The following is a 9,990-nucleotide window of genomic DNA, read 5'->3' on the forward strand; positions in this document are numbered from 1 at the left end:
AGCAAGGGGCTGCTCTGAAGTCCAAAACACACAGTGGGAGCCAATGGGATAGGAAGATAAATATTTCAGCTCAGTCAACAAACTCTGACACCTTCTCTACCTCTAATAACACCATCAATCACACTCCCCACCCCCTACCACCCCCCTTCCAAAGACTGTGCCTGGCTGACAATCATATATTTATCATCTCTGCTTTTTGTTCCTCCCATCTCTTTTATATTTTGTGTGATTCCTCTTTTCAGCTTTCTTCCTCCCCTGTCCCCTGTCTGTCCTTCTCACATCTTGTGAAAGCTACATGATATTTGTGCCAGGGGGAAATATTTTCAACATAATACCCTCTTGCAGTGGTAACGCACTTCTATGATAACACACACCTTTGCTCAGAGACACAGAGGAGACAGGTGGATTAAGAGTATTAGTGTGAGTGTGTGGTGCCTTCTCATTTGGCCAAATACTCTCTGATCCATGATGAATAGTCACATGTTTATTCACCCACACAATGATGAGTTTATATTGACACCCCACTGGATGTTTACTAAACACAAACCATTAGGTCTCTTCACAATTCTCATTTTTGATTCATCAACTTGAAATGTCTTTTTATAGTGGCCACTAAAATAAGGCAGGGGTCAGATGTAGCTCCTGTCTCACATACCAAAATCATAAACTGCGTCATTTGTTGCATCCATAAACACGCATGCACACATTCCACAGATGCAGGGACTCACAAGGCTAACATCTCACATTACTGGTCACATTACACAATGGCATGCCCAAGCAGGTCCTGTCTCTGTCCCCCTGCATCCTGGTTTGGTGCAGACACCAAACTGCACCAAATTGTAATCAACCCCTTTGAGAAAATCTGACTGAGCTAAGTTGGAACAATGTTGAGACTGGTGTATAAAATGAACAAAATTTCTCAGAAAGTACCACTGTAATGACACAGGTGACAAGCACAAGTAGATGCGTACTTGTGTACGAATGTCAATAAATGGCAGTTGAAATTCAAATCTCTAGAGGGACTTGTTATCAGGCCTGGTTGCGCTGACAATCAATGTATTTTGACTTTCACGTACTCGATCATGCTGCAAACAGACAGAGCAAATACTCTGGACCTGTTTAAATATTAATAGTTCTTTAAGGCGAGATGTGACATGTTTCAATGCCCCTGACCCACTTTTAAAAAAATAAATATAACAAATAAATAAACCATACTGACCCACAGCAGAGAAAACTCTGTATTCGATGCATAGAGGGTATGTTAATTTTTTGACATTTACGTCCCTGCTGGTCCTCTAAATGAGCTTGATACCCTCTTCAAACTTTAGATAGACATCTTACTTTTTACCTCAATAGATGCTCTTGGCACTGTGAAGGATTCTACCTATATGTCTACACAAACACAGAGCATCACGATCATACCTTGTGGTAAGGTTAGGTTATATAATATATATACAATGAGACAACAGAACTTTATCAGCCAGTAGAGATTTCAACACACAAGTTTTACAGAGGCAGCTATTTGTTTAAAATCTCAGCTTGTCCTTGGTCATTGCAGACAATATTTCAAACTGAGAGGCACATGTACATTAACCTTGAAAGAAGATTTAATTCATACCATCCACTTCTACTCTGTTTTACTGGGGTACTCAAGCAATGTAGTATTGTTTGTCCATAAGGTTGAGTCAGCTAAGATATCCTGAGTTTTTAAACTTTAGTAAGGGTCAACACAGAAGACAACTACAACTAACTTTGTTTTCACCAGCTAAGTACTACTATTTGTGGAGGGTAAACTGAACTTCATGTGTAAAAATCATTAAAAATGCACCTCTTTAAAACTTTAAAGAAAATGTGTTGCAACTTAATCATTCTGTTGTGTTGAAGGTACAGACCATATGTTTGAACACGTCATTTAAATAAACGGAAATAAGATTTAAACAATACAATAGATAACCACGTCTTAACCATTTCCTCTGAGTTCATTTGGATTGTGTTACCCTAACGTGTAACTCTGCATATAGTTTGCAGCTACATAAAAATAGTGTTGTAACCTTGATCCAACAACAGGGGTCTATAACACACAGACATGTTAGAAGCTGTTTGTTTGAGCTCTCTGGTTAAGAGGTCAGTGGCTCCAGTGTGGAGGGGGTAGGGTAAATAATGGTTAACCAGATACATGTTGCTAAATAGCAACCTCCAAACAGCCAGAGGCGCTGACGATAGGCAAAAGGGCAGAGTCTCTGTCACGTGTAGTGAGGAAGCATGGCCCTCTGGGAATGAATGGAAAAAAAAATAAAAAATAAAAAAAAATGGAGGGAATGATGAAAGGAAGGTTGGCATCCAGACTACTGTCGTTTGTCTTGGAGGGATAGGGCAGATGGTTGGCACGGGAGATCCTCCAAAAATACACACCCACACGCAAATGCTCTTCCCAGCACACACAGTGTGGGTGTGTAGGGATTCATGAAGACAAACTGATGAGCACACACTTTGTGACCTATCAAAGACACACACAAACTCACCAAACCAGATATTGTGTGTAGTTACCATTGAGTCAGGCTTAACTGTCTAGTTCCCAGCCTCCGACCCAATCATGATTAATGATTCAATCTGTGTGTGAGCTGTTGGCATATAAATAGGAGCAAACAGGTACTACTTCACCAGGCAGACACAGACAACAAAAGATCCCATAGTCTGTCTTTCAAAAAACAGACTCAGCTACCAGCTGCATTAAAAACGAAATGATAAAGGATGTTTTGCAGGACACTGACATCATGCAAGGTCCTCCTCGCTACATTACCCTCTCACCAAGTAAGTTGCTCTCAGTTTGTGTCTGGTTCACAACTTCACTCAATCACACCAGACGAGCTCTTTGCATGTGAGGAATCTGCATGTGAGTCCTCAGCTGCTGACCTCCAGAGTTCATCAGAAACAGATACACAGCTTGCCAGGACAAGGAGTCACACTAACCTCATTCCTCAGGGTGAGATATGCACAAATTGGGAGTACCCAAGGGCCAACGACTGAAGGGAACTCCAGCCACATGACTACTACTGTCTAGGGTATTTGGGCCAGAGAAGGCTTAACCGGACTGTGAAGCAAGTAATGCAAAGGCCACTCTTTAAAAGTGATGCATCACACTATAAATCAGTGGCGTGCCATGAGGACAAGCAAGGCAAGCAGTGTTTGGCCAGTTAAAGCTAAGAATAGACAGGAATTAGAACGATTTCGAAGTGGAAGCGATATCTCTCCTTACATCTCAGAACAGCATTCTGTCCCATAGAGGATCGGATATTGCCTGTTATCATTCATCTTGTAATTTGTGGCCCCAGTAGGCCATTGTCTCTGGAAGCTAAGTTTGCTACCAGCCGTTTTATCTATCGTTTCCGTCATTTTCGTGGGCTTGTCTGCGTCTCATTGACAAAGGCTGGGGAATGTCAGACAGAGGGCGGAGAAGCATTTTTTGGACATGCGCATTGTGGATTATTCTGGGATCTTTGACGAGTGACTAGCTATATCTAGCTATAGACAAGTGTGCTTGTCAAGCTGCCCTTTACTCAGCTTCCAATCATCTGAGATCAGTTATGATATTACAAGTATAATTATACACATGCACAAATGTTTGTTGAAACTGTACTTGCGCATTAGAAACTCACTTCAACAGTCATTTCTTTCGTTAAGAGGTGGCAGTTGCAAGTAAATGAGCAAATTACACAGTGATTTTTGAGAAGTTTGAGCATATTGTTACACAAGTAATTCAGCTCCTTTCAGGGATAGCTCAATGCATAGGTTGTGTGTGTAGCAAGTGGGCAAGAGAGAGGAGAGAGCGCTGTTGTGGGACAATGAGCCTGCCAGGCGACGAGAGCAGAGAGTTAGAAGTTAGCAGCATAGCTGTGAACGTAGCAATGGAAAAGTTAAAAATACTCAGGCAGGAAAAAACAGGATTCTGCAATGTTACTGGAGTGTGTTATTGTCATTTAATAGTAAATGTTTTGAAGTTTACCATAGAAAGGGTTTTAGGTTTTTTTTCCTCTATACTGCACATTTGTTAGGTTTACTGTCAGTTCAGAGGAATAATCCTAATACTTCTTCGGCAAAGAAGGAGTGCAGAAAGGTGAAGATGTCCAGGCACAGTGCAGCAAGAGAGAGGAGGAGAGACTTTCAGCAAAGGAAAGACAGGTAGCACAAAATCATGAGACGGGACAGGCCCCGAATTTATGAGAGATTAGCTACTGCTGTCATGAAAGGTATGTTTTACTCTGGTCAATTTTTCTCATTGGTGTAGCTCACAGCTGAATCACACATTGTGATGGTTGGTTGGGGGGGGTTAAGTATCAGCTATGAAAAGCTAATACTTGATCATGCCACTATAGCTTAGTCTTTGTTGGTGTTCCACTTCCATTTCAAGACTATGTGGCAATGAGTGGTACATACTTGTGCTTTATTTGAGTTATTTGATTTTATGCTACTTTACACTTCTACATCACTACATTTCAGAGAAATACTGTAGATATACAATAAAAATTTATACAAAACAGTGACTGCCAGTAATGCTGAGAACATCTTAATAATACAAGTCCCAGAGTTTCATTCATTCGCTGGGGGCAGGAAACAAACTTTGCTCAGTTACTCTGTCAGAAATACAGCAGGAAAAGACGAAACACTAATGTATCTGTTTACATCACATAATGAAAATGATCATCTTTAAAAATCACTGTACCTATATTTGTACTCATACACGCTATGATGTGCAATGAATGCTAGCTCTTGTCTCCCAAATTCCATCTAGTATATGCATTTGGGGCTGGGCAAAGAAACAATAACAATGATAAACTGTTGAGCAATTTTTGATAAATGAATCTGTTCTGCATTTGGGTCAACCCTCATATGCACACTTACACTATGCTAGAGCAGTAGGGTTATGTAGCTGATGCTTGAAGAGCTGTAGACAGCTGAAGACTCATATTAACTTAAGATAAACTATGGAATTTATTTTTGCACAAAAAAAGGACTGTGAATTTGTCCTCCATCATTTACTCTGAAAGTGCCTAAGGAAGGTATTTCTTAATGGCCAGTATGAAAAGGACAAATGATTACAGCAAGCAAAACCCGCGTCAGTGTTCATATGGGCACCTGAGTGTTGTTTTTAAGAGAGACTTGAAAAAGTGAACCTATTCTTTAATACTCCTCCAACCACTGTGTATGAGTGTACATATGCATTTAAATGCGCATCTTACTTAGTGATATGTGAAACAGTATAAATAGTATCTATGCACAAGAATGCACGAAGAAACAGAATCACTTGAACCACTTGTCTTGAACCACCCCATAGTTATGCCTCTATAGGCCTAGACTGCTGGGGGACTTCCCATGATGAACCTAGCTCCTGTCTTCCTCTCTCCCTCTCCATCCATACATATTAATATCCCATCAGTGCTTGTTACTAACTTGGCTTCTTCCCTCTCCCGTAGTTATGTGCTTTCTCGTCTCTCTCCTCTCTCCTCCTGTCACTTTCTGCAGGTATTTCTGCCCCTGGTGCTACAAGGTCTGGATCTGTGACTGCAAACCAACTACTGCCCCCATGATCCTGCTCAACACCCACTGCTTCAATTATTACAATTATCATTATTATATTTAGTCTTATTAGTCTTATTATTAGCCCTATTATTATAATTGTTAGTTTTATTATTAGTCTTGTTATTATTATGCATCTTTAGTTGGTACCTGTATTGTTCTCCCTCCCTCCTGAATTTACCATAGTCCTTAATGTTGGGTCTCTGTAAATATAAATAGAGAGTACAGTCTAGACCTGCTCTATATGAAAAGTGCCCTGAGATAACTTCCGTTGCGATTTTTGCGCTATATAAATAAAACTGACTTGAACTGAACTTGAACTCTTACTAAATGACTGCTTTAAACTGCGTTGCATAATGCCAGACTGTATCTGTGGCTCTGTGTGTGTGGTTGTGTTTTATACTCTGGCCAAGTGGAGCAGATTACTTTGCCTGGTCTGAAAAATGATGGCAACATAATATGACCTCATCATCACATGGCAGCTTCCTGTGGTAACACTTCAACCAACTCACCTCATGTTGAACCTGGGAAAATTCAACTGAAGTAGAACTCATCGACTTTTCTTCAGAAAAACATGCATTTAGATATGTTACATCTAAGAATGGCCAGTCTGCAGTCTGCACAGAAAAAAAAAATCCTTTTTCCTATGGTGTTCTGCAACAATTATGTTAGCTATAATATTATAGGCTACAGCTAGAGGAGCATAATCTAGCCCAGGCCACACTATTATTTGCTGACTATTCGTTGTGATGGATGGTATGTAGGTTTGGTAGCAAAGATATATTTTCCAGCTAATCACAGGCTTGCTGTCATATAGACATTTTGGATGAGCAGAGAGAAAACAGAGAACATCGGCAGCATTAGCTACAGTGGTTAGTTAGTCTATTATGCCACCAATCACAGCAGGCTGATGTAACAGTCGAGATTAAATGTTCCAGTGTGTCTGTCTGTGTGGCAGCTATGTTAAGCACAAACTGTAATATTACCACCACTGACATTTACCATAGTCCTCAATTAGAAAGGATTCCCTCATATTTTCCCAGGCCAGCTAAATTCACGAGGCATCACCGCCACTAAGACCAAAATACTGAAAAGTAAACAACAGGATGAACAGACAGAGAAAAAAAGAAACTCTGAGAGAGCAAACCTCATGATCCAAACCTCAGACATGGTGACTTACTGGAGAGTAGCTTCAGAATCTACAATACACTGCATACATATTAGTGCAAGCATACATCTTACAATGCTAATTATGTGTTTGTGATTGACACAAAGTTATTTATTTACGGTTGTTTTGTCAAACCAACAGTCCAAAACTGGAAAGTATTCAATTTACAGTAATATAAAAAAAGCAAAAGTTTGGCATTTTTATTGAAAAAAATGACTAACGATTAATCTATTGTCAAAAGAGTTCCTGATAGATGATAACTGATTTATTGCTTCTGCTCTAGCTCTCTGTGCACTTAACGACCTGAAAGACAGAGTCAACACGTCTCAAGAGGTGGAGAGAAAACATCATCTTAAACATGAACTGTTTCCATAAGTGCCAATTGGTGGTCTACTCAATCAATCAAAAAAAAAAAAAAAATTTAATTTATTCAAAATGAAGAGATTACATTTCATTAAAATCCTTTTTGCACTTTAAGATTTATCAGAAGTATTTAAGCATTACTTTAAAATATTTTGCCCACCAGCTTTGCAAAGCCGCTGATCAAGCCAATTTGATCTCCTGCATTAGACAAAGGCTCTGTTACTAGTGGAGTATAATCAGCAAACATCTTCCAAGTCCATTACATAAGCTGGAGCCCATCTCCTGCTTTGATACCAATGATGTAAATGTACACCCCCTGGACAGGACACTAGTGGGTTGTGGTGAGCCCCTGTCTTGTGGTGGGTACGAACTTAAAACCCCCATGAGCTTCTTTCCAGACAGCACCAACCTATACACTGCCTCCCATTTAATGTTTCCCTCTATCTGAATGAAGGAAACAAAGTCTCTGCAGATTTTTCAAAAGACAGATGTGAATAACAGTATGCAGTTATGCACCACTGCTAAATGCACCCTGTCATGAACTGTTAACATGTGTAAAGTAGTATGCTTTTTCCATTTAAATATAAGAAATAGAGTCAGAGTTCCAGCCAGCATCAGCAGACTGTTTTTCTTGTTTTCCCTGAGATGAATACTCACTCACAGAGGAGCCCATAAAAAGACTCTGCGCTGCGTGAACTGACTTTTCTAGGCTGCAGGACGCAAATTCCTGGCCTGTGAATGATTAAGAATGGAAATTACAAGTTGGTGCGTTTGTTGCCCGAGGTGGACACTTTCTGCAAGTCAGTTACACTCTTTTCAGAGTATGAGCCAATTATTAATCCATCATACTTTGGCTAGTCTGCTTTTCTCATGTAATAGTTTACAGTACATTAAGGTATAAACAGGGGGCAGTGGTTCAACAGAATGCCTTTCAACCAGAGGAGGCATGGTCAAGCAAAACAAAAATGCCAATGCAATTGGATTATCAGGCTAATTTCCTGTAGGTGAAGCTGACCTTTGACCTCCCAGCCAACAGAAGATGAGAACATAGGGGTTTCCTACAGGATTCAGTTATTTTATCACCCACAACAAATATCACCCTGTGTAGTCATCTGCTCAAAAAACATGATTTTTAAGATGATTCTGGATTCAATCTGCTGATTTAAAGAGAGGGCGACCAGGCAAATACAGGACAGGACATCTGATATAAACAGAAGTACAATTCAGGCCTTAACTGCCTGCTCTGAAAGGGACTGTCTCAGACCCGCATCAGGGGGCTGAAATGGAACTAATCTCCTCCCTCTTTTGAAAAAACGTAGGTGTAAATACATCATAAGCCAAGCAGTGTGAAACCCTGTGTGACCATTAAACCAGACTAGACACATATCCTGTAATACTCAAGTGGACTTCCTCTTATTAGGCAAAAGGCATTGTGTTACCTCACAACGATTCTAGATTCAAAGATTCCAGCTATGACAGGCCTGGCTTTCCAACATCACCTTTACAGTAAAATAATCTCTACAGATTACAAAGGAAGTGAGGTGGCTGAATGGAAAGAATATTGCCTTGAAAGCCAAGTTAACACCGTGTCAAAGGAAAGTTGTACGTATTTTATAAGATATATTTATATATCGGTTATGACGATATCATTGTTTTTTTCTTTCACATTCAGTTTAACTAACGACTATTATTGCTAAGGTTAAGCTAGGTTCTTCACACAGGTACGCCACATTTATGTTCCACATGACCACCTTCATTTAAAAAAAAACAACAAAAAAAACAGGACAAACTCACCCGTGTCCACAGCTCTCTTTTTACCTCCCCGAGAAGACTGTGTATTTCATTTTCCTATAAGATGTGCCGAAGCAGATATTTCAGGGTACAAACAAACGTTAGAATTTGACTAGGTTATATTGAAAAACAGGCAGAAGTGTCCACTTTCACAGAAACTTTCAATGTTGGCGCGGATGATACCATACGTTAACTCCTACCACAGTGTAACAAATAGGGCTTTGTAATTTACGCCTCTGAAACGCATTACAGCCTTTTAAAAAGTGAACAGATTAATGCGTTTCCGTAGCCGTTGATTCAATGATTGTGAAATGCTGAATTCCTTTTACATCATATTTTGTATTGGAGAGACACTTAGCGCACCCCTAAAATGATCCCCAGTTTGGTACGGTCAGGGTTCACCTCATTGGCCAGCATGGGCCATTTACAGCAGTTTTGGAGGACGCTGCGTGCCCGGTACCTTGGCAACCACTTTTTCTCTCGCGAGAATAAAAGCATGGCCCCATAATACAAACTGACAATACAAAACCTTGAACGTTGAACAGACTTTTGTTTAGGCCACCAACCCCTCCTGCTCGAGCGGTGTAATCTTCAGTAATATCACTGTTACAGGATTTATAATGCTCCAATAGGGAGTGTGGAGCTCCACCAATACAATTTCTGCCAACCCTAATGTTTCCTTATGGAATAATAGAGTTATTTGGAAGAAAGGAAAATCATCGTAGCGGAAAGGCAGGATGACTCTGTATGCAGAAAATATATATAAGTCATCTGTTTATTTATTAGACAATAATGGAAATATATTATGGGATGGGGCTGTATTTCCTATTAATTACAATCTTATATTCATTAATTATAGAATTTAAATAACGTTATTTTTTTTAAAATCCCAAATTTCTAAATAATTAGTAGACTTAACTGAAATAGTAAGATACAGTAACCCATATTACAGCACCCGAACAATGAAAAATTTTCATTTTTATTGGAGAATAAATTTAATCATTTTTTACGAAAGAATTTCAGAAACGTATTGTTCCCAGGCCCCACAAGAACAGATCTTTAATAATCGCTTGTATTTTTTTGTTTTGTTTATT

The 9,990-nt window shown here is 39.6% G+C and overlaps 1 protein-coding gene across 4 annotated transcripts in view; it reads right to left on the minus strand.

Moving 5' to 3' along the window:
• The window catches only part of wu:fa11c10 (protein FAM110A), a 28,776-nt gene extending 19,499 nt beyond the window's left edge, over positions 1-9,277 (minus strand). The window contains exons 1-2 of one of the 4 annotated variants that reach the window (XM_040153647.1): positions 9,260-9,277; positions 8,900-8,953 (exon numbers count right to left, since the gene is read on the minus strand). The gene's annotated coding sequence lies outside the window, so the exon portion shown is untranslated. The other 3 variants (XM_040153649.1, XM_040153645.1, XM_040153648.1) reach the window with 3 other exon arrangements.
• Between the last annotated feature and the right edge of the window lie 713 nt (positions 9,278-9,990).

This window comes from Xiphias gladius, chromosome 18 (assembly GCF_016859285.1).
Source record: "Xiphias gladius isolate SHS-SW01 ecotype Sanya breed wild chromosome 18, ASM1685928v1, whole genome shotgun sequence".
NCBI lineage: Eukaryota > Metazoa > Chordata > Actinopteri > Istiophoriformes > Xiphiidae > Xiphias > Xiphias gladius.